Below are 24,638 nucleotides of genomic sequence, written 5' to 3'. Positions count from 1 at the left end.
TTATCCTTACAGGCTGTGGGATGTGTAACATGCTTATTAACCCAGAAACACTGCCTTCACGACCCTGCCTTTGCACATAACATTTCCATGTCCAGGACACCCCGTGTCTTTTGGTGCCCATGTCACCTGGTGCGTGTGTGGCCATGTGATTGGATCCCTTTCTTTGCCACTTATAAGATGTTGACTGTCTGTCTCTCATAGGAAACTATGATCAGAAACCTACTTCTATTTATCTTGTATTTTTGGTGTCAGGCATGGGGCAGTGCCTGTCAGGTAGCTAAGTGACTTCATCACTAAGTGGGGAATCAATGAATGAGTCTGGAGCACCCATGTTGAGGCCAAGACCTCGCTTCCGGGACGCATGGCTCCACCTGCGCAGGTGTGCTCCTGCGAGGACAGCTACTGCTGACAGGACTGAGGCCTGCATGGGCCAGAGTACACGAGGAATGCGACTCAGCAGAGCTGTGAGGATATGTGCAGAGGGGTGAGCTGCCAACCCAAGGACTATCTCCAAAGTGGTAAGCAGTCACTGACCTAAGCCGAGAGATTCTGCTTAGGCCAAAGGTGGCCAAGGTAGCATGAAGACAACCCAGCCCTGGCTGGGTGGCTCAGCGGGTTGGAGCGTTGTCCCTTGCACCAAAAGGTTGCAGGTTCAATTCCCTGTCCAGGCACATACCTAGGTTGTGGGTTAGATCCCCGGTCAAGGTGTGTGCAGGGAGGCAATTGATTGACGTTTCACACACTCTCTCCCCCACTTCCTCTCTCTCTGAAATTAATTAAAAAACAACAACACATATCCTCAGGTGAGGATTAAAAAAAAAAGACTGAACCCATAATAATGTGTTGTTTTACTAACCTTTATTTTCACTTTGTGGATGAACAGCAGTGTGTTCATAAATTGCCTTTCAGGTTAAATCCTGCCCTGAAATTGACAAATGGTTTTGTTTCCCAAGAAAACTTCATTGCTTTATAGCCATGGGAAGAGAGGAAAGTGATAACTACAGTGAGGGATCTCACACAAAGTCTTCATGGGTTAACCCTCCACTTGCAGAATGTCATCCTAGGTCAGTGGTCGGCAAACCTCGGCTCGCGAGCCACATGCGGCTCTTTGGCCCCTTGAGTGTGGCTTTTCCTCAAAATACCACGTGCCGGCGCGCACGTACAGGGAACGTTATAAAGTGAAAGAAGATGTAGTGTCGAGGACTGAGAAAGGTATGTTGAGATGGTTTGGACATATAGAGAGGATGAACGAAAGGAGATAGACGAAACAAGTAAACAAGACGAGTGTGATGGAGAGTTGGAAGGGGTCAACCTCAGCGAACGTACCTCAATCAGATTGAGGACGTTTTTAGCAAAGGCCAGCTTAGGAGTACCCTAATTAAGTTAATAACAATGTACCTACCTATATAGTCTAAGTTTAAAAATTTGGCTCTCAAAAGAAATTTCAATCGTTGTACTGTTGATATTTGGCTCTGTTGACTAATGAGTTTGCCGACCACTGTCCTAGGTCATCTTTTCCCGAATATGGAAAGCGATGCAGATACCCATTCATAGCAGAGTAATCCAATTATATTTTCATAATTCTATGGACATATTTGGGCATATTTGTTGCGTTCCATTTGAAAAGGATTTTTATTATAAAAATGACCTTTAAAATTTAAATGATATAGAATGAAATAGTGTATAATGTAAAAGTTCCCCTTTATGGGCCGTGCTGTCCTGGGGGTGGGGAGCACAGTTCACCCATTGTGTGTATTTGTACATTTGCCTATTGAATAAGGGCTTTCTTCTTATTAATGAATGGAATCATTGTACAAACATTGTTCTAGTTTTTTTCATGTAATACATCACAGACATCTTAAACAAGAATATATATAGACCAATCTCAGTCTTTATGGAGGCCATTATTCCAGAATACAAATATACTAGGCCTTACATTTTCCACTTGATGGATGTTTAGGTAGTTCCTTCTTCTTTTTTCTTTTTTCTATTATGACCCAAAGATTGTGTGTACATGCATGTGTGTGTGGGTATCAATGTGTGTGTTGACCCACATTTGCAAGTATCCCTATAGGAAAGATTCCTAAAATTGAAATTTCTGGATCAAGGATATTTCTTTTAAATGCTGATGGCTATGGAGACTCTGCTTTATAAAAAGGCCCTTGCCAAGAGGAGGTGCTCCTCACATCTTCATTAATACTGAACACTCACCCTTTTCATTTGTACAACTCTGATGGGCAAAAATACATATCTTGTTTTATTTGTATTTCCCTAATTCCTGGTAATTTTAGATCTTTCCCTATGGTTATTGGTAATTTATATTTTTATTTTTCATAATCACATTAGCTTATTTATAGTTTCCTCATTTGTTTGTAAGCAGTCTTTACATATTATGGCTATAAATCTTTGTCTGTTACATGTAGTGCTAATATTTTCTCCTAGTCTTCACTTCTTTAAATTTTGCTATGAGTTTCTCTATAGGAAATATAAATTTTTATGTCATCAACTACTGTCTCTTTTTCCTCTATGGCTTCTACACTTCCTGTTTGATTAGAAAGGTCTTCTCTAATATTCGTAAAGTATTTTTCTTCTAAGTTTGTTTGCAGTTAGCATTTTTATGTTTTATTCACTCTGGATTTGATTTGTTTTCATCTGAGCCAGCAGATAGCACATTTAATTGTCTGAAAGGCATGAATCTTCTGATCTAACGTCATATTAAAAAGTTCACTGAAAGCAAGGGTAAAGCAAGAAAGATCTCAGTTGTGGGAAACAGTGTACAGTCCCACCATTTTTCTTTCCCAGGGGACTTCCTGCTCTTGGGCTGCACTTTACCAGCTTCTTGTCAACATTCCATGCCTGCTGGGAGGTGCTGGCACCTGGAAGGCCCAACCTACCCCCCAATGTGTCCAACATTGCTGCACTTCCTTCCTCGGCTCCACCCTCCTGATCTGCTTAGACCAGAGTTCACAAGTACTTTGGTCTCAGGATCCCTCCATTCTCTTAAAAGTGACTGATTATTCCCAAAGAGCTTTGTTTGTGTGATGACGTCTATCAATATTTCCCATACTTGAAATTAAAAAGGGAAAATTTTAAATATTTATTCATTAAACATAAACTCTCTATATGCTAACATATATCACTGGATAAAATAACTGTATTTTTCAAAACAAAAAAAATTAGTGATAAGAGTGGCATTCCTTTTGTTTTGTTTTTTCTTAAAGATTTTAAAAATTGATTTTTAAAAAGAGAGGGAGGGAGGGAGGGAGGGAGAGAGAGAAAGAGAGAGAGAAACATCCATGTGAGAGCGATGGATGCCCCCTACCGAGGATGGAGCCTGCAACCCAGGCATATGCCCTGACCAGAATGGAATCAGCAAGTTTTTGGTACACGGGATGATGCCCAACCAAGCTGCACCAGCCAGGGCAAGAGTGGCATTTCATTATATTTCTGCACATCTCTTTAATATCTGTCTGAACAGAAGACAGCTGGATTCTCCTCTCTGCTTCACTCTCAATGTGTTGTGACATGTTGTTTTAGTTAAGGTATATGAAGAAGATCTGGCCTCACTGGCACCCTGGGAGGGTTTTGGGGACCCCCTGGATCTTCAGCCATACTTGGAGAACTGATGGTCTAGACCCGGGGTGAGCAACCCCTGGCACGTGTGCCAAACATGGCACGCCAGTAACTTTTGCTGGCACGCGAAACCCTCTCTTATAATCTTCCATTTACAATTTTTTTCTTAATATCGATCTTTTTATTTTTCAGATAAATTCAGTGTAGGTGCATCTTAGATAAATAAATAATTTTACACAATAATTATCTTAAAGACCATAGACATGGATTGACGAGAGAGGGGAAGAGCAATTTCTATGCCTCTGCCTTAACTCTCCCTGCCTTCCTAGATCCAACCAGTGTTTTGGTTTCATCCACATACGCTTGTGAATCTTTGTTCTCAGTGATGAATTTTGTTAAGTCTCGTAATAGGAGTAGCCTGACGGATGAAAGTAGTAGCTCGTGCATATCTCTGAAGGTCACGAAATATAAACCTGATGTAAAATCTCTGTCATCAGTGATGCAGCAGCAAAAGTCCCACTGATAATATCAAACGGAGTCATAAAGTTTTCTGTCGGACTATCAGTGTACATGTATACATTAAAAAATAAATGCATTTTTCATCATCATATACTGTGTTTTTGTCGCTCGAATGAATTTTATTATTTCTTCAAGGTTCTTCCCATACATACACCTTAAGAGATATCAAGTAGGCGTAACATGTTCTCAAAAAATTAGGGTTGGCATGCAGAAGAATTTTGAGTCAGAGATTTTGCTGGTTTTGGCATGCACTCACAAAAAGGTTGCCCACCCCTGGTCTAGACCAACTGACAGTAGGCACTCTAGTAGAAACATTAGCAGCCTGGCTTTCTTGGGGACATTCCAGATGCCAGGATTTGAGATGTGGTTGAAATAGCTCCAGGGTCATTGTCCTGAGTTTTCATGCATGAGTATGGCCACAGCAGGTGCATTATGACAGAGGACACACAGTGACCCTAGGGGTTCTCGGGCATTTGAAGCGCTGAACTTGCCTGGGGCAGGGCGAGGGCAGAGCTTGGAAGAACTGGGTCTTCAGGGCGCCACTCACTGAGGCAAACAGTGAAGCCCAGCTGGCCACTCTGGGTGACAGAAGCCCCATCAGAGCCTGAGCTACTATAGCCCTTGGGCCAGCGTGAGAGGCAGCTCTTCCTGCAGGACTGGCCCAGGTCCCAAAGACCACTGTCCTACAACCACGTCCTCATCAGGCACAGAAGCAGCAGCAGCAATCTGACCCCTGGCTCCATGTCAAGCTCACCTGTGGCACTCCCTGAAGCCCCAGCGTCGGGGACCCATGCGACACTGTGAAGCTCCCAGGCACAGAGCCCCACTAGAGCCTTGCAGCCCCCATCCAATGAGCAGCAGACCTTTGCTTTGAACTCTGGGCCACATCAGTCAATGAAGACAGACTTTTCTTGAACACTAACAACTGGAAAAATGAAGCTTTTACTCTCTTTGGGGCTACAAATACTCCCCCAAGAGGGGTCAGAGGATTCTTAAAGTGAGAATTCGTGCAAACAGAGAGAGGGTTCTAGGAAGCAAGCATGATGACTTCTGGACCCCAGAGTCCTATGCTACCAGTACCCTCTCCCTTCAAGACCTTACTCAAGCTCACGAGGGGAATACAAGCAACCCCCATGCCTGTCCTCCCACACCCTCTTTCACTCCAAACAGGAAGATTCTACTGAAAAATACATCACAAAGAGCAAATTAAGTCAAGACCATACCACCACAGGATATCTGCAGCCTGGGTGGCATATGGGAAGGGCAGATGGGGGAGGGAGCCGTAGACCCGCAAACCCAGCTGCCCTCCTCCCCTCTGTCTATATGTTTTGCAATAACTGTGATAGGTGATCCTTGTCTCTCCTTTTGCCATTCCTGAACCCTCCCTCCAAGTCCCCCACCCCTACATGGAGACTGCTCAGGGGCAGTCAGGACCCCAAAGGGTTTTGCCAGCGCCCAACATGACCCTGTTGCCAAAGGCCTAATTTTACATCTTCTCAAGAAAATAACTTTCATAGGACAAGTAAAAGAAATTTTATATTTAAAAAAACCCTCAACAACCCTGCATTCCCACCTCTGAATGTATCAGATGAAATTCAGCACACCTGTTCTTCAAAGTCTCCAGTTTTAAGATTTCTGTGTTTCTGATCTCAACCACAGACATGTCCAGGGCTCCAGGGACCTCACCCAGCAGCGCCCTATACACAGTCAGGACTCAGGTGGGCCAAACCCTCTCCACTTCCTGCTGAAACCACTATCCCTTCAAGGTGGCAGCTCCTGGCCACACATTCCCGCACACATGTCCCCCTCCCCCAAAACACACTTCCAGCTTGTACCCATTTCTCTCCCATGTGCTCCAGGCTTGAAGGCCCAGGGTGCAAGGCTGTGCACAGGGCAGCAGAAGGTGCAGTGAGGCCTGTTACCCACCCCACAGGGAACTCTCTGGACAAGGCCCGGAGACGCATATTATCAGACAGGTGCATGCACGCTACTGCTCCGGAGAACCCATGCACCCCACCCTGTGGAGCTGCAGTCTGTCCACAAAAGTGAGGCAGATGCCAGCTGACACCTGGCACTACACTTGGGCCTTGCTGCCCTTCCTGCCCCTGGTCTGCCCACGTCTGGCCCTTCAAGATGTTGTCTGTTTTCATGTTGAAGGGCAGAGGCTATGTGCAATGGTGCACAGGAAGGAAAAATGCCGATAACCTCTCTCTTCAAGACCATATTCCAGCTTTGGTTTTAGGGGATGGGATGGAAAGGGGAGGCTAAGAGGAGAATGAATTTCAATGAACTTAATAAAGTTTAAAACAACTTATAGGAATGGTAGAGTTCTGAGAGAATAACAGGGATACTTTGGGGTTTCCAAAATGTCATATGCCCAATAGGGATTCTAACCACAGCCCACTGAGTCAGTATTCCTTGATTTCAATAACTACTGATATCAACAGAAGAACGTCAAAAAGCAGGCCACACAAGGAGAGAATTTTAGGCCAAAGTCAAATTTTCACACTCTCCCTCTTCTCATGGGGCTATACAGCTCATGACGTTGCAATGGATGAGTCAGTGCCACCCAAACACCAGTAATTTTATAATAAATCTATCCTTAAATGTACAGGAAGGCATCACACCACCTTACATAATTACCGTAAACCGGTGACAGTGACAACAGTGATGATGGCATCTCTGTGTTTTTATAGAAACATCTCCGAGAGGTTCCAAGATGCGCAGCGGAGAATTACAGAAACAGGGGGCTGTGTGAGGCCTGTGGGTCTACTCCCTGGTTCAACGAAGAGCTGCACTGACTCATACGAGAGGCATGAGCGTCTGTACTATTTTTGAAGAACTTTGGGGGAAGTGTGGTTCTACCACCTTAGGTTCCTAATATAACACTCATTTCTATTTGTGGTCTGGTTAACACCATCTTCCATTTGGTCTTTCCTCCATGAATATAGCATCCTTCACAGAAGTCCTACTTTCTAAACGTGTGATTATTTTTAAGTTTCAGATACCTAAGTTATGCCCTTTCTGACCCTATAACAGGGGAGGTTCTGGGCCTCCCAACAGCCCCCTCCTTCCACCAGGCCAAGCAAACACCTGGCAGCATCAGAAAAGTTGCAACGCAGAATACGATGACAGCGCTGACTGCTCTCCGCAATCCCTGCACAGCACCCCAGGGGTTCATCTCCCACCCTGGCCATCCCCATGAGGTGCTGCCCCTCACTCCCCCAAGTGCCAGCATCTCCTGGGAACACTGAGACCCCTGGGGGCGGGTAGGCCAGCTGCCAGGGCTAGCGCACCCTCCAGGCAGCCCCTCTCTCCAGAGCTCTCCTAGGCCCCCACCGTGGCTCAGGCACAGTGAATGGATGCCTGCATTGCCTTCCTCTCTATCTTCCTGGGCAGAGGTGGGTGTGGTGAGAAGATGACAGCCTGGGGGTGTCTTACTCTTTATTTATGGCTCTGTGACACTTTTTAAAGTGCTGAACGTTCCTAAAGGCTAGTGGATTCTTTCCCGAATCCTACAGAGACTGGGCGGTGGGGGCAGGAAGATGGGTGGGGGCAGGAGTTGGGATCCACATAGACTATAATTGTCTCAAGTTTGTGAACTGTTAGTATAAAAATACTCTCAGAGACTTTAATGGTTGAATGAAAATTCACACTCATTGGTTGAGGGGGGGGGGGGGGAATTCAGCCTGTGTTATAAGAATAACTTCACAGCTTGAAGGTCAGAAGGCAAATGAGTAAGAGCTGTAATCATAACGATTATATTATATGCAGGGTGGGGCAAAAGTAGGTTTACGGTTGTGAGTACGTGAAACAGAGCTTACTCTTGTATTATTACTTAGTAATTATTGTATTATTTTCTACATGAGCAACTGTAAAATAAACCTCCTTTTGCCCCACCCTGTATTCTGAACTTTCTTTTCCTCAGGGTGGGTTGGCTACTCTGATCTATCCTACAACAAGCAGAACAACAGGAGGGGAAACGAGCCACCCAGATTTGGGTCACTCCTGGCGTTAACTTCCTTTAGAACGTCTCTCCTAACTCCTTGCTGATGGGCTCTCTACCCCTGGGGGGGCTCCCCTGCATGCATTTGAACCCTGGCACAGCACTTATCACTCACTGTCTTGTCGGTACCCATTTTCCGGTCTTCCTCCCCCATGGAGTGAGCCCTGGGACAGCATCCTGTTCTGTAGCATCCTCAGCAGGTAGCAGGCACCTGGCCCAGGCTGGTGCTCGTTACAGATAACTGAGGAAGAAATCCCTGAAGGAAGGGGCCCCAAGGACCAAGTCATATTTGAACAGTGTCTAGCGCAGAACCATATTCCACTAAACATTCATTGATGACTTCAGTAGAAAAGTTTTGCTAAAGTTTTCATATTCTGTAACAATTATTCAACGATTGCTACTTCCTCTAGGTGGTGTGAACTGTCCCTGGAAAGAGCCTCGGTCTGTGACAAGCTACCTGTGTACAGAATCCTACCGATAGTCACATATTTATAATGAACGTTTTGCATGATAATGAAAGTGGGGATGTTCCTATGATCTGTAGGGGAGAGATGAAAGCAGAGCATAAATGGCACAGGGCCCTCGGAGGGCAAGGTATGGCCCGGGCACATCTGCTGGACTCTGGTCCAAGGCCAGGTGCCTTTGATGGCACTGGCAAGCAGGTAGTAGTGAGAGACAATCAGATTGACCATTTAATCCCCAGAACTCGGATACTGTGAGTCCATCTGGCTAGAATAACATCTTTTTAATTTACTCAGGTCGAAGCACTCATCCAACACAACTTTCCACTATGCATTTCAGAATCTAGAGTTTCGTGATCTCTTCACAAAGAAATTTAGCTAAATATGTTCCAATCAAAGATAACTGGCAGGATTTTCTGAAAACACAGCAGAGCAGCAAGAGCAATTAGGACCTTTGAAAAGTCTATCCCTCTGCCAGGCTATAAATGGGAAGAGATACCTGGGTAAAACCATAATTCCCTCTATATAATTCATTTGAAGTCCACCCTCCCCCAGCCCCACATTAGTACATTAGAAAAGTGTCTCAGAAAATAATAGCTGCACCAGTCACTGTCTTATTCACAGTTGAGAGCAGTGGGCTGTGAGTGCTCCCTGGCCAGCAGTCAGTCTGTCTGTCTCCCTCTCAGAGTCGCAGGTCTTTCCTAACATCTACTGTTACTGCACTGGTGCCTGAGAAACTACCCAGGGAACCACCCACATCCTGAGGAATGCATCTTTTCTTTAAAATGCTGTTTTTAGTGACTCAGGGTGAAAACAAAGCACTCACGAGTGAGTAACAATATCCAGGGGAGGTCTCAACCTCACTCACAGAGCATTTGAGAACCCCAAACTCCAAAGCAACAAACCTATGTATTTATGCACAACATCTCCAACCTAAACAAAATGATTATAGAGGAGGAAAAAAATGAAAAAGCCTAAAATACATCTTCCTAAAGAGAGTTGAGCCCCGAAGTGTTCTGAGAGCTGACAGACCCACCCCCACCCCCACCCCCACTTAGGGAGACACAAACTTCTTACTTTTCTCAATTCTATCCTCAGACTAAACTCCAAGAACAACCACAAGCAGCCCCTGAGAGCAGGCAGCACCCACAGCTGGCCTTTGGAAGTGTACCTCTTTTCAAGAACAGGTCTTTAAACGGGGCCTCCTTCAGTGTGCTGTTGCTCAGGTGGTCACTGGACATAATCGAGTCCTTTGCAAGGGGGAGTCCAACCGTGATGCTGCCCCCCCAGTTCAAAGCATCCCTTCAGCCTCAGGCTATCTCCTCTCCAGGCAGCTCAGAGGTGCAGTTATAGCCAGCGAGATGTGTGTGTGTGTGTGTGTGTGTGTGTGTGTGTGTGTCTTTCTACTGTATCAGCGGGGCCCAGCCCAGGTGCTAGACTCAAATGCTGTGGCTCTGACCGCAGACTGTGGCTACCAATTATCAACTGCCATCCACAGAAACCGGGAGCTCTGCGGCAGGAAGCCGCTGGTGTCACAGAGCAGATAACAAGCCCAGGGTCTGAACTCCTGAGAGCATCTGAACACCCAGGGTTTTAAACAGCAACACACAGCAATTATTAGTTTGCATTTCTTGTGCGTGGCCTCAGACGGGACATGTTACACACACAGATGAGTGGAATGCTGCTAGACAGATCATCTTCTGGTTCAATTACGTCCAGTAATCTTTTTAACAGGCAAATATCAAACCAGACAAGAGAGAAAGGGGAAATCTACAAATCTCAATCCAATATTTCTCCCCATGATTTCTGCTAGAGGCTTTCAGAGTTGAAGAAATGGAGAGAGAGAGGGGGAGAGCTTACCGAGGCAGCATGCAGCAGCATGTATAAACAGGCAGGGACGCTTAGCTACTCATGCTTTTCTGCTGTGAATCCAGCCTCAAGAGCACGTCCGGGCGCAGAGCGCACGCTGTGTCCCTCACGGCAGGAGCCAAGCTGTGGGCTGTCCTCTGGGTTCTCTTCTCCCCAGAGTCTCTAACTGATGGGAGCAGCGTGCGTGGCTCCTGCAGCTATGCTCTGCACTGGCAACTGGCAAAGCCATAACCACAGCAGGAAACACTCACAGTTTCTCTCCCCGTGCTTTTCTCTCTCTCTCTCTCTCTCTCTCTCTCTCTCTCTCTCTCTCTCTCTCTCTCTCGTCACCATTATGTCTCCATGCATGGTAGTACAAATATTCCCCAGAGAATCCTCTACAGTCAGGACTCTCAATCTTCCTGTGCAATTTTAGTTTACAAGGTTCAGAAATTGCAGAAAAACAATCTCAGGTAATGAGAAAAGGCAATTCAAACACTAAAGCAGAGCCATATCTCAGGAGGGCGCTTTTTCCTGGTTCATTTTGTGCAAGCTCAGTCTCTTTTCCCCCGAGGTCTAACCAGTTCGGTTCATGTGTGCATAAAACATCTCCAGCGCATTCTGATGCCCTGGGCTGTGTGCAGAGACTTCAGAGAAGGCTCGGTGTCTGTCACCACACTGTACCGAAAAAGTCCTGCTGTGGCCTCAGAGAAAAGGGCAGCATGCCACGGGAATATTGCAAATAACCCCAGCCACAAGCACTGCTCTGTGACCAGAATAGCCTTTGTTTTTCCTTATTTAGGGTAAATAGCAATGATGTGGACCATAACAATAGTTTTGGCTGTAGGAGGAGTTGTCAAAGCAAAACTAAACTGTTGGTTACTGCCAGCATTAGCAACAAGAATAGTTACGTCAGCAGCTGGTCCCTGCTGTCTGTCACCTGGGGCCAAGGAGAGCGGCTGGGCCTGATGTCACCTCTGGTCCTCAGGTTGGCGAGAAGACACCACTCTCTCATGTTCTAATTACTGGGGTGAGGTGGGGGGAAGGGGGCAGGAAAGGAACAAAAGAATCATCAAGAAGATTTCCCCAAGATTTCATGTGGATAAAAGACATGGGAATTTCAGCAGGAAAATTAACAGTTGTATACATTTGCATGTGCCAATCAAGACAGCCTGATTTTTCTGGAGCCATTTCCATATTTAAAATGTAACACCCCTCTCTTATGTTATACTTTTCCCAGACTTCTGCTCAGAGTCACGTAACTGGGTGAATGAAGAGGGCAAGGCTCCAGCGACTGGGCTGGGGCTTGGTCACCCAGCTCAGGGAACCCTCCTCCGAGGAGAGCTGGCCTCAGAAAGCATTGAGAGCCGCTCCTGCTGCGAGCTGGGCCTCCTGGGTTCTCCCCGGTCCTGCAGCCCTGGGTCCTCGCTGTCCGGGAATGGCAGTTTCTGGGCAGTTTAGTTGTGGTGATAAGATCGCTCTGGAATCAGATCCTTTGAGAGGAGTATTCACAAGATTGCATATGACTGTCATGCGGGTCTATCATTGAAAATTTGAGATTTTGTCAACATCGGGACTTGAAAATCTGTTCTGTCATTTGCTAATAGACATATTAGCATTTTCACATGGTGGCAAATAGTCCTCTTTGGGGACTATTATTTAAAATGCAAATTTCATGGATTAAAAAATCAAGATATTTTTCATTCTTAATGGCTGCAGGGTATTCCACTCTGCCTTACACATTTATTTTGTTTGGCTAGCTTCCCCATCAACTGGGCATTTGGGTTATGGGAAATCGGTCTTAATTAAGCTCCTTGTTCATTCTGTGTAATCATGCTCAGCGTTTAATCTGTTTTTAAAAGTCACTTTAAGAGCCTTTGACTTTATGGATGATACCTTCTCTTCAAAACACTGCCCACACCTCGCAGCAGGCTGGCTGCATGTGCCGTGCTGTTCTCGGGGCGGAGGTGAGTGTCCATCAGAGCCACAGGGCTGTGTGTCACGCGTGTCTGCCTGCCGCTTGGTTAACTCGGCACTACACCGTTTTCCCACATTCACCGAAGGGCTGTGGGGCTACGTCACCAAGGGGTGGTTTTAATTTCGTTCCTATTCCCTTTTAAGCACCAGCCTGAGGAGAATGCTTTGGGAAGAAACTCATGACAAACGTATTATTTTTTTCCCCTTTCTATTGAATTTATTGAGACGACACTGGTTAACAAAATTATACAGGTTTCAGGTGCACAATTCCACACACATCATCTGTACACTGTATTGTGTGTTCACCACCTCACGTCAAGTCTCTGTCCGTCACCTTGTTTCCCCCCCACACCCTCTTCCACCTTCTCCCACCCCCCTAAACATCTTATTCTAGCTGGTCACGGGGATATGTGGATCACGGGGGCCTTTTAAATAAGTGCCAATATTTCTGTCCCCCTAATTCAGGGAAAGTGGCAGCATGCACAGCAGAAGGGCCTGAGAAGAAATAAGCCTGCTGAACAAAAATGTACAAGTAGGAAAGTGTAAAAAACCATGTGCATTCAAGAAATCTTTCCTCCTTGTCTTTAAATATGCATCTTTAAATGGAGTACTCTGACGGCTGATTTTACTAATGTAAGTTTGGTGTAGTGACCAAATGTCCCCAAGCTGTGTGAGGTTTCCCTGTGTACAGCAGAGGCCTGGGGAAAGGTGCAAGGGCGGGTAACTAAGACAGATATTTGCACAAGGGTCTGTTGATAGCAACAAGGACCTCAAGAGCCTCTGCCTTCACAGGCTCACTCTCCCAACATCTTCCAGGTTTCCTATATAAAGGTCTCAGTTCATTACTTCATCTGATAAATATTTACTAAGTGGTCACAGTCTTCAGGAGGAAATATATTAGACCGTCCATGTAATCCGACAGACAAGCATTTACTGTAGAGTTGAACTTGTCTTAGGTTCCATCTGTAGAAAGTAGCTTATTTAAGGAACTGAACCAGCTCTAAGGATTGGCTTCCAGCCCAGATCTGACTATGACAAGCTGAGGTGGTGGAAGCGCCCGTGTCCTGAGTGGCCAAGAGAGGCAGCACAGGGCAGGGATGTTAGCTCGGGGGCTACTCAGAGCTCATTAGCTTCCGAAAAAAATCTCTGGGTGATAAAGGGGTGCTCTGCTCTACCAGAATCTTTCTCTGTCACATACAACCTGGGTTGGCATCTAGCCTGGCCCAGTCCTCTGACTGAATCACCGTGGGCTTCTCAGTCATGCCCTGCTGTCCACCCACCCACCCCATTCTCCCACCTTCAACAGGTATCCCAGTCAAAACAGAGTTTTCCTACAGAAACAGACCATTTGGAGTTTGGAATACCTTTACGATGGTTACACAGCATAAAATTAGCATGTAAAAACATTTACAAAGATCTACTGTTCTGTTCTAGACACTTTCGAGTACCATAGTATATCCTTTATCTTCATACAACCCTGAGAAACACATTTTCTTATTCTCACTTTATAGGGAGGGAGCTGAGTCGCAGAGAGGATGTTTTGTCCAAGGTCATGTGGCTGCTAAGAGGCGGTCTGGGAGTCAGAACCCTGGGCAGTCTGACTCAGAAGCTCCTACCCACCCACCCATCACTCCGCTCAGTGGGCAGTGAACTCAGAATTAATTATCTGACAGCCAACAAACTAAAATCACCTGAAGCTGACCAGAGGATGTTAGTTGATTTATATGAACTTATTTGGATAATGTTAGCCTGACTGCCTGATTCCTTTTAGGAACTAACTTGCAAATCCATGTTAAAGACTCTGTATCTTCACGTGTTGCCAGAGGCTCTTAGAGCCGTTTTATATGTCTCTTATGCCTGTTAATGTGACTCCTGCTAAGAATTGATGGCCCTGTCCATTACAAATTCTCATTCTTTGAGGTTTATGACTGTGCTATAAAATTCTGCTCTGAGATGAAATTTTCCACATAAAAATTAAGCCCTGGAATTTGGCCTTTAGAAAACACAACAGTATATTTTAAGTAAGGCTGCTATGCTTAAAGTCACGAGGATTTTAAAAGAACACAAACTTTGTGCTCCTGCATACTCAAAACACAGTAATAGTTTGTTTGATATTTGTGGACATTAGCCTACAGCATAGAATAATTTTATAATGTATTCTTGGTGCTTAAAGATTTTAACACAGAGAGGTTCTTATGTAGAAACCTGAATGCTCTGCATGTGATCCAACCACAGTACTCGATTCCCCATCATTTTGTACAAATGTCAGCAAATATAAAATATGAGACACGATGGAGCTAGCAAGAGAAGGTGAATTAAAAGTGTATTAAATAAATTAGTTTAAATCAAATAGCCTTGAAATAGGTTCCTAATATGCAACAATAATCCTGTATTAACAACAGACTTTGAAGTTTACCTTATGCATTATCCATGCTGCTACAGTATTTTTTCCTCTAATGGAAAAAAGAATTACATGTTATTCTGCATTTATGGCAATATAGATTTTCATAATGGCTAAGCTGCTCCTAATACGTGGGTTATCCACCTTTTAAAACTGCAGCTACTCTTCCAAGTCCCAGAAGAAAATGAAAGGCAGTATAAAATTTTTATAGTGGCTACATTCAGGGGCCAGCTGGACCCAAGTTTGGGCTCTAGTCCGGCTATCTGACTATGTCAGCTTGAGCTAAACCCCTGTTTTCTCATCTTTAAAATGAGGCTAAGAATACCCACATCATATGGTGATTAGGAGGATAAAATGAAGAACACATAGAACCCTTGCTACTCCAAGGGTGGTCCACGGACCAGCAGCAGCACTGTCACCCCGGAGCTGGTTAGAAAGGCAGGGGCTTGTGCCCAGCCCTACTAAACCAGAGCCTGCCTTTGAACAAAATCCCCAGGTGACTCATTTGCACATCAAAGCATCTTCTGAAACTTTGGTTTAATCCAAACTCCTCATTTGGACTAAATGAGCAAACCTGGGGCTCCGACAGTTTGTGTCTTTTGCACATCACACAGAGGAAACGAGACTGGAATCCAGGGCTCTGGTTTTGAACCAAAGTGACTGCTACTCAATAATGACTTTAACAAATGGTGCTCAGCATGCAAGTGCTTGTGTGCACCTGTGTGTAAAATCACCATGCGGCCCTTCTGGGCTGAGGGCAGGGCCCAGTCCCACACAGGACAGGTGCTGCTTGCTGTCTTCCCACCTGTGCTGGCGGGCTGTTCCGGATCCGTCCACACCCTGTAGGAGAGGCGGTAGGGGTTGACAGTGCTCTCAGGGCTCATGAGAATGGCAAAGCCAACCAACCTATGCTAACAGAGGCTCTGGTACCAGAATACAATTCCTAGGATAGTTGGCATTCTTTATAAAATCTCCAGAAGTCCCTCAGGAACTCTGGATACCATATGTTAAGAAAGAATTCTAATTTTGCCTTTTGGGAAAAACTCAAGTGCTATCAGCAGACTCTTCCTAAAGACAGAATTATGAAGATGCCATTGGTCCACCGCTATGAACCTGGCCTGACTCCCTCATGTCCTCCCTGCTCCCTGAGAGAGCCAGATGAAAGGAGAGTAGAGTCCTGGCACTGGAGAGTTCTGGAAACAGTGTTCCACTCCTGGTGCATGTGCTCTGCCGGTAGTCAGCTGCCGGCACCCCCAAACTGTTCTCCCTACCAACAAGGCTATTCACATAACTGACACATCAGCGAGGGGAAGCTCTTGAAGGAGTCGTAGAGGTGATCTACTCTAAGCCCTCTACATGTCAGGTGACATAGTCTATATAAATCATACTAAGTATTTTAATTTTTAAAATATTCAATGCAGTGACTCAGAAAAATATTTTATTCTGCTTTTCAAATATAGTACATTTCTTGATTTCATCCAAAAGCTGTAAGGCTGAATATCCTTCACAAGTCATCCTATTTCTGGGTAGATCCTAAAAAATGAGGCTCAGATGTTTTAACTCAGATCCTAGACTCTACTCCCAGGTCTTGATTCCTTAAAAACTGTAACTGCCCCTTGAGATATGGGAACCACACTGACATCAGCACTGCAAACACTGCATTTTTGTGCACAAACAGTATATGGCACACATGTGGCATCCACAGTCGGTGTGGTGGTTCCGACATCACTCAACAGCACTGATCGTTATTCCTGAAGACGGTAAGACAGCGGTCCCTGCCATCACACGCATTTCCGGATGGCCGGACTCTGGACAAGGGGCCACACTGTCATCTCTGGAGCTTCTCTCTGTCTTGCCTACACATTCTAGGATGTGTCCAGTTAATCCTAAGACCTTCAGATTCCTGGCTTTCTCAAAAGCATTCATTTCCTCAGAATGAGATAAAGTCACAGCACATCCGAGGCTGTTAGTTAGTGGATTAGAGCATAGGCTAAGGCAAGCACTGGAAACATCCAAGCTAATCCAAAACTACGCCAGAGCTATATAACTAGACTCTGTTTAATCTCTGGCACTTTAAGACTAGTCCAGCACATATATGCTTTAAACACAAGAATCACTGCTCTCTGGTACCAGATCGCCTTTGGAAACATGAAGCGAATTCTCATTTATGTCAGTGTTTAGAGCTGGGCACTTACTATGTGCCACTCACTGTGAGGGGACAGGGGATACAAAGAAAATCAGGAACTGTCCTTGTCCCTGACGTCTCCAGTTCATGTCCTGAGCACTAGCTAGTGACATAGTGAGACTGATGGGACTTAGTGCAGTACCCGACAGTGCTCAGCACAGAGCAGGTGAATGAACAAATGAATAAATGTATGGGGTCCTCCAGGAGCACATTGCAGGGATACTTAACCCAAATGACAACAATAATAATAGCTAACACATAGCACTTACTATGTGCCAAGCAGTACTCCAAAGCAAGTACTCATTTAATTGAGCCTTACAACTATCATATGAGATGAGCACTAGTTATTACCCCAGTCTTACAAAGGAGGAAACGGAGGCACAGAGAGGTTATGTGACTTGCCCTATGTCACGCAGCTAGTTAGTGGCAGTGCCAGAACTTGAACCAGGAAGTCTCACTTCAGAATCTACTAACCATTAGTCAGGCTAACTCTAAACGTGGCTGGTCCAGAGATGACCCCTGAGCCAAATCCTATTTTTGGAAGGACCTTGATCTAAGGGTGGGGCAAAAGTAGGTTTACAGTTGTTCATATGGAAAATAATACAATAATTAATAAATAATAACACAAGAATTAACTCTGTGTTTCACATACTCACAACTCTAAACCTACTTCTGCCCCACCCTGCATAAGCTCCATTTAAAGGATTCAAGAAATGAATTCCTTCTCTGAGACCAAGGCTCCTGGAAAGGCTAGAAGTGCACTGAGACCACTTAACTCCACCAGCGGAGAATGAAGTCCTCCCCATCGTAGGGAAGATAGTTGGAAGCAAACTTAACCACTGAAGCACTGGGCAATTCTCCTTCACGTTAAACGAAACCTATCTCTGGCAAATTAGGGCTATTGTCTTTTATGACTTTCCTTTTCATTGGCTCCGAACAGATGAAGTGGCTGGCTCTGTACTGTATAAAAAGGTAAGTAAAAATAAATGTAAATATTCATAAAAATCAGAGTTTTCCAGAAAAAAAGCACCCCTTCCTTTTTGTTTTCTATTTCTAATTTATTGTGTCCATAACATTTCCTTTTCTTTCAGACTCAAAATGTCCTTTTGGTGTAGGGATTCACTGGAAACTATCCTAACACTAAACATTATAATGTGCCTGAAGAATTGCTGTTTAATATCTTATTCACTTGTGAATTGAAAAAGTATTGAAACTAAAAGATTATTTTTATTTTTTTAAATATATTTTTATTGATTTCAGAGAGGAAGAGAGAGGGAGAGAGAGCTAGAAACATCAATGATGAGAATCATTGATTGGCTGCTTCCTGCATGCCCCCTACTGGGGATTGAGCCCGCAACCCTGACATGTGTCCTTGGCCGGAATCAAAGCTGGGGCCCTTCAGTCCGCAGGCAGAGGCTCTATCCGCTGAACCAAATTGGCTAGGGCTAAAAGATAATTTTTAAATACACTTTGATGTCAGTCATATTTCTTTGTTTAAATGAGGAATCAATCTACATAGGCAATGAAATCACCACATGGAAACATGAAGAATTTAGGTGCACATACCAGGCCTGTGATTACCGAGATAATGAAGATAAAGTGGGCTTTATGAGAACATCATGCCACCATGAAACAGGCAGAAACCAAAATAGTTAGGAAAGCAAGCACCCACTGCTCCAAAGGCCTGAGAGGGCCTTTTATGTGGATAAGGAGAAATGTGGTTTTGTTTTGATTAAAAGTGGCCTTAATCAAGTCTGTTATTCTCAACAAAAACATCCAAATTAGGAAAGCAATAAAATATATCAAAATAGAGTGGCAATAATAAAAATCTTCAGAGTTTCCATAGGAAGAATGGGTTTCTGGCACAAACTCACTTAATCTTGGTGATACAAATAAAACTGAATTTTTAAAAATTTAAAGAGCCAGAACGATAATATTGTCAACGTCTTTACAATATTTTTCTTGAAATATACCTTACAGAAAAACTTTTTAAAATTATCTATTATCATTTAGTACTCTGAGAGGCAACTACAGCCTTACAAAATGTATCCTACATAATAAAAACCTAATATGCAAATCGACCGAACAGCGGAATGACCAGTTGCTATGCCGTGCACTGACCATCAAGGGGCAGACACTCAATGCAGGAGCTGCCCCCTGCACCGCTCAGCCAGAAGCCAGGCTCAAGGCTGGTAAGCACAGCGGCGGTGGTGGGAGCCTCTCCTGCCTTTGCTGCAGACGGGCGGTAAGGAGCAAGGGGTCCTGGACTGTGAGAGCCCCGGACTGCAAGAGGGATGTCTGACTGCTGGCTTAAGCGGACATCCCCTGAGGGGTCCTGGACTATAAAAAGGTGCAGGCCAGGCTGAGGGACCCTCTCAACCCCCACTGCACAAATGCCATGCACCAGGCCTCTAGTTTCTTAAATAATAAAGCTTTAAAATTGAAATCAGTCCTTGATTCATGGGCAGCAGAATAGATGTTGTGTTAGTGTCACCTCAGGTGACCTTTAGTTGGAGCATAGGCCTGGCTGGCCACTTCAGAGGTGCGGGCTACACAGGGGCTGTGCAGAGGTCTTGGACATGCTGGGATCCAGGTCTGCCTCTCAGACTCCAACTGGCTACCCAGCATGTGTGGTGGCAGTGTCCAGTGTGGGAGGTGGGCTGAAGGCTGTAGCACCTCCAGGCTTCCTGCAGCTCCCGCTTCCCCACTACCAGAGACAGTCCGTTGGAGTGCCAGGGAGTCTCCCCCATTGGCCAAGATGGTGCAGGGGAAGGTTCTTACACTGAGCATGCCAAAAGCTAGAAAGGTGACTGGATAGGACCCTGGCATGGCATGCCAAAAGCTAGCAACAGAGGGCTTTATAAGAACAGCGGGCTTGAGCAGGAAGCGGGGATGGTCTTTGAGACGAAAGTCCACCATTCTCCTAGGTTGCAACACCTGAATAAAACGTCTTTCCTTTTGTAGCAGCACCTATCTCATAAGTTTGGCTTTCATTGGGGCAGGCAGCCGAACGTGGGTTTTTGGTTACATCAGCAGGCATGAAAACATTAATCTCATTGTATGTCTCCTTCAAAGCTTCCTGGTGACCAGGTGCATTATCAATGAGCAGTGATACTTTGAAAGGAATCTATTTTTCTAAGCAGTAGGTATCAACAGGGGACTTAAAATATTCAGTAAACCATGTAGTAAACAGATGTTCTATCATCTAGGCTCTGTGGTTCCATTTATAGAGGACAGGTAGAATAGATTCAGCGTAATTCTGAAGGGCCCTAGGATTTTCAGAATAGTAAATGAGCACTGGCCTCAACTTGAAGTTACCAGCTGCATGAGTCCCTAAAAAGAGAGCCAGCCTGTCCTTTGAAGCTCTGAAGCCAGGTATTGGCTTTTGCTCTATAGGTACGAAAGTGCTAGATGTCATCTTTTTCTAATATAAGGTTGTTTTCATCTACACTGAAAGTCTGTTGTTTAGACTAGTCACCTTCATTAGTTATCTTAGCTAGATCTGCTGCTGCAGCTTCTACATCAGCATTTGCTGCTTCACCTTGCACTTTTATGCTATGGAGAGGGCTTCTTTCTTAAAACTCATGAACCAACCTCTGCTAGCTTCAAATGTAGTAAACAGATGTGCTGTCATCCAGGCTTTGTGGTTCCGTTTCTACAACTTCCTCACATATCTCAGCCTTCATAGAATTAAAGAGATTTAGAGCCTTGCTCTGAATTGAGCTTTGGCTTAAGGGAACAATGTGACTAGTTTGATCTTCTATCCAGACCACTAAAACTTTATCCATATCAAAAATAATGCTGCTTTGTTTTCTTATCATTTGTGCATTCACTGGAGTAGCACTTTCAATTTCCTTCAAGAACTTTGCCTTTGCATTCACAACTTGGCTAACTGGTGTAAGAGGCCTAGTTTTGGACCTCTCTCAGCTTTGATATGCCTTCGTCCCCAAGCTTAAACATTTCTGGCTTTTGATTTAAAGTGAGAGACATGTTACTCTTCCTTTCACTTGAATACTTAGAGGCCATTGTAAAGTTATTAATTGGCCTAATTTCAATATTATTGTGTCTTGGGGATTCAGAAAGTCCAAGGAGAGGAAGAGAGGCTGGGGCACAGCTGGTCAGTGGAGCAGTGAGAATACACGCAGCACTTATTAAGTTTGCTGTCTTATATGGGCATGATTTGTGGCACCTCAAAACAATTACAATAGTAACATCACAGGTCACCATAACAAATATAATAATGAAAAGGTTTGAGCCTTAACTGGTTTGGCTCAGTGGGTAGAGCGTCAGCCTGCAGACCAAAGGATCCTGGATTTGATTCTGGTCAAGGTTACAGGCTTCTCCCTGTCCCGGGCCCTGGTCGGGGCTCATACAGGAGGCAACCAATCAATGTGTTTCTCTCACAGTGATATTTCTCTCTGTCTTTCCTTCCCTCTTCCACTCTCTCTAAAAATCAATGGAAAAATATCCTTGGGTGAGGATTAAAGAAAAAAAAAGTTTGAAATATTGGGAGAATCACCATAATGTGACACAGAAACACGAAGTTAGCAAATACTGTTGGGAAAATGGCACCAATATATCTGCTCAACACAGGTTTGCTACAAACTTTCAATTTGTAAAAAACATAGTATCTGAGAAGTGCAATAAAGTAAGGTATGCCTGTAGTGTGTTTGAAATTGAACATATCCTATATAATAAAAGGCTAATATGCAAATTGACCCAACGGCAGAACGACCAGTCGCTATGACATGCACTGACCACCAGGGGGTGGCTCCTGTGTTGAGTGTCTGCCCCTGGTGGTCAGTGCACTCCCACAGGAGGAGCACCACTCAGACAGAAGCCGGGCTCACAGCTGGTGAGTGCAGCAGAGGTGGCGGGAGCCTCTCCTGCCTCCGCGGCAGTCAGACATCCCCCGAGGGCTCCTGGACTGCGAGAGGGTGCAGGCTGGGCTGAGGGGACCCTCCCCACCCCCCGAATGCACGAATTTAGTGCACTGGGCCTCTAATTAAAATATAATATAGGAGATTCACTTCCAGAATTGTAGGGTAAGGAGTTTGATGGACCCACTCCCCAGAAAAATAACCATTATTTAAAAATAACCATTTAAAATCTCTGAAAATTATCCAAAAGGAATACAGCAAATTAAGAAATATTTAGGAGTAAATGAAACGTAAATCAAGAAGAAGGTGGGAAATAATGAAGATTAGACAAAAAAATAATCAAATATAAAACAGAAAGAAAAAAAAAATGAACAAACCCAAAATTTGGTTCTTTGAAAAGGTCAACAAAATTGACAAATCTTTAGTAGACTTACCAAGAAAAAATATTCAAATGACTACAATCAGGAATGAAAGAGGATGTATCCATTTGCTTCAAAGGATACCATCAAGGAAAAGGAAAAAAGACAACCCACAGAATGAGAGAAAATTTTTACAAACCATATATCTGATAAGGGACTCGTATCTAGAATATACGAATAACTTTTACCACTCAAAAATAAAAATAAAAAAAATTAAAAATGGGCAAAGTATCTAAACAGAGAGCTCTCCAAAGAAGATAAACAAATGGCCAAAAAGCACATGAAAAGGTGCTCAGCGCCATTAGCCATCAGGGAAATGAAAATCAATTCCGTAATGAGATTCCACCTCCCACTCAGATGGCTATAATCAAAAGACCAATAACCTGGTGAGAGCATGAAGAAATGAAAACCCTCATATACTGCTGATAGGAATATCAAATGGTGCAGCTGCTGTGGAACACAGTCCGGAAGCTTCCTACAAAGTTAAACATACAATTACTATATGACGCAGCAATCCCACCCAAGAGAAATGAAAACATATGCCCACACAAAAACTTGTACACAAATGTTCCCAGCAGAAATATTCATAATGGCCAAAAAGTGGAAACATCTCAAATACCCATCAACAGGTAAATATGTTATATCCATAGAATGGAATATTACTCGGCGATAAAAAGAAATGAAGTATGGGTACATGCTATCCATGGACAAACCTTAAAAACGTCGTGCTAAGTAAAAGAAGCCTGTCACAAAACACCAAATACTATGTGATTCCATTTATATGAAATGTCCAAAATAGGCAAATCTATAGAGACAAAGAGTAGATTAGTGGTTGTCTACAGCTGGGAGCTTGGGAGACAATAGGATGAATATCATTGGGTATGAGGTTCCTTTGTGGAGTGATAGAAATGTTCTACATTTAGATTGTGGTAGTGGCTGCACAACTCTGTAAATATACTAAAAACTACTGAAGCATACACTTTATTTTAAATGGGGGGGATTGTATGGTATGTAGATTATATCTCAATAAAGTTGATATAATAAACAGAACTATGCAATGAAATGTTTTATGATATTAACAATTAATTGCATTTTACTGATGCTTATCATTTTTTTATTTCCAGCTTTAAAAATCAATGGGCTTGTGTTTGTAATATTTATGTTTAGTGCCATTGTTTGCAAGCACCTTTTTGGGAGGAGATGATCATTATTCTCAATAAATATAAAATTAACTTGAATATAATTATTGATATGCTTTTCCTCGGTAACATTAAATTTTGAAAAACCAGACGCATCTATCAGAATAATGAAACATATAGATCTGAGCAATACTACACTGAGATACATTTGCAAAGTGATTGCGTTTTTTAATCTCCTCGCTAGTATTTCAATATTAGTGTTTCTTAACCAGTGGTTCATAATGGGTATAATTTAAACAATATTGCTTAGAATAAGGTCAAGTTGAACCAATAGTGGTCAGAATCACTATGGTGGCTGGCAATGTCAGCTGATGGCAGACTGACAGGGAGTCTGAGCCAGGAGCCATCTCCTCTAAGCCCTGCTCTCACCAGGCGAGCTCCTGGGCATGCACTCATGCCACCTCTGAGAGGGAGCTGCTCCTCAGAGCACCTCTCCGAGACAAAGACTCTCTTTAGGACCCCAAGACATGCTGTGTGTGCAATGTAGTTATGGATGTGTACATATGAATACACTAGAGACCTGATGCACAAAATTCATGCAAGAGTAGGCCTTCCTTCCCCCGGCTGCTGGCACCAGCTTCCCTCTGGCACCTGGGCTTCCCTCGCAGCCCTGGCTTCATCCAGAAGGATGGAAGGACGTCCGGAAGGATGTTTGGTCTAATTAGCATATTACTCTTTTATTATTATAGATGATAATGATAAATAAGGATGGAGATGGAAAATCAGGATATAAGAAAGTTTAGGAGGAAAAGGAAAATTTATAAAGACTGCCCAAAGCTCCCATCCCCATACTCCTCAGCACCCGCTCCTCCATTCCTAAGCCACAGTCAGACACAGGTGCAGGTGGAGCTTCCCTGCAGCAAATGATCACAGAGCATCTCCTATGTACACACCACTGCGCAAAGCATTGTGAGGAAAGAAGAGAAATCCATGCCCAGGGCAGCTCACAAAAACCTCACAATCTTGCTGGGGAAACAATCCTCTCCCCACAAAGGCAATTAGAAAATTTTAAAATAGTATTTTTATTTTGCAAATGGCACTTAATAAATTTAAAAATATTTCTACATTCATTTGATATAATCAAATTTTAAAATGTGAGAGTCAGATAAGAAATTCCTAGAACTTGAATCCCTTCACCAGTTTGGGCTTCCTTCTACACCCCAACTGGGA

General features: G+C 44.0%; 1 protein-coding gene across 8 annotated transcripts in view; it reads right to left on the bottom strand.

The window, feature by feature from the left end:
- Positions 1 to 24,638, bottom strand: part of LDLRAD4 (low density lipoprotein receptor class A domain containing 4) — a 337,040-nt gene that overhangs the window by 25,363 nt on the left and 287,039 nt on the right. The window contains exon 1 of one of the 8 annotated variants that reach the window (XM_070420723.1): positions 10,420 to 10,438. The exons of the other annotated variants lie outside the window; for them this stretch is intronic. The gene's annotated coding sequence lies outside the window, so the exon portion shown is untranslated. Of the gene's footprint in view, positions 1 to 10,419; positions 10,439 to 24,638 lie in introns of those variants that run through there. 8 annotated transcript variants of the gene reach the window in all.

This window comes from Myotis yumanensis, unplaced genomic scaffold, assembly GCF_028538775.1.
Source record: "Myotis yumanensis isolate MYYU_CA2020_CCGP unplaced genomic scaffold, mMyoYum1.0.hap1 SCAF_7, whole genome shotgun sequence".
Lineage (NCBI taxonomy): Eukaryota > Metazoa > Chordata > Mammalia > Chiroptera > Vespertilionidae > Myotis > Myotis yumanensis.
The sequence above is the reverse complement of the archived record's forward strand: the minus strand, read 5'-3'. Positions and strand labels throughout refer to the sequence as shown.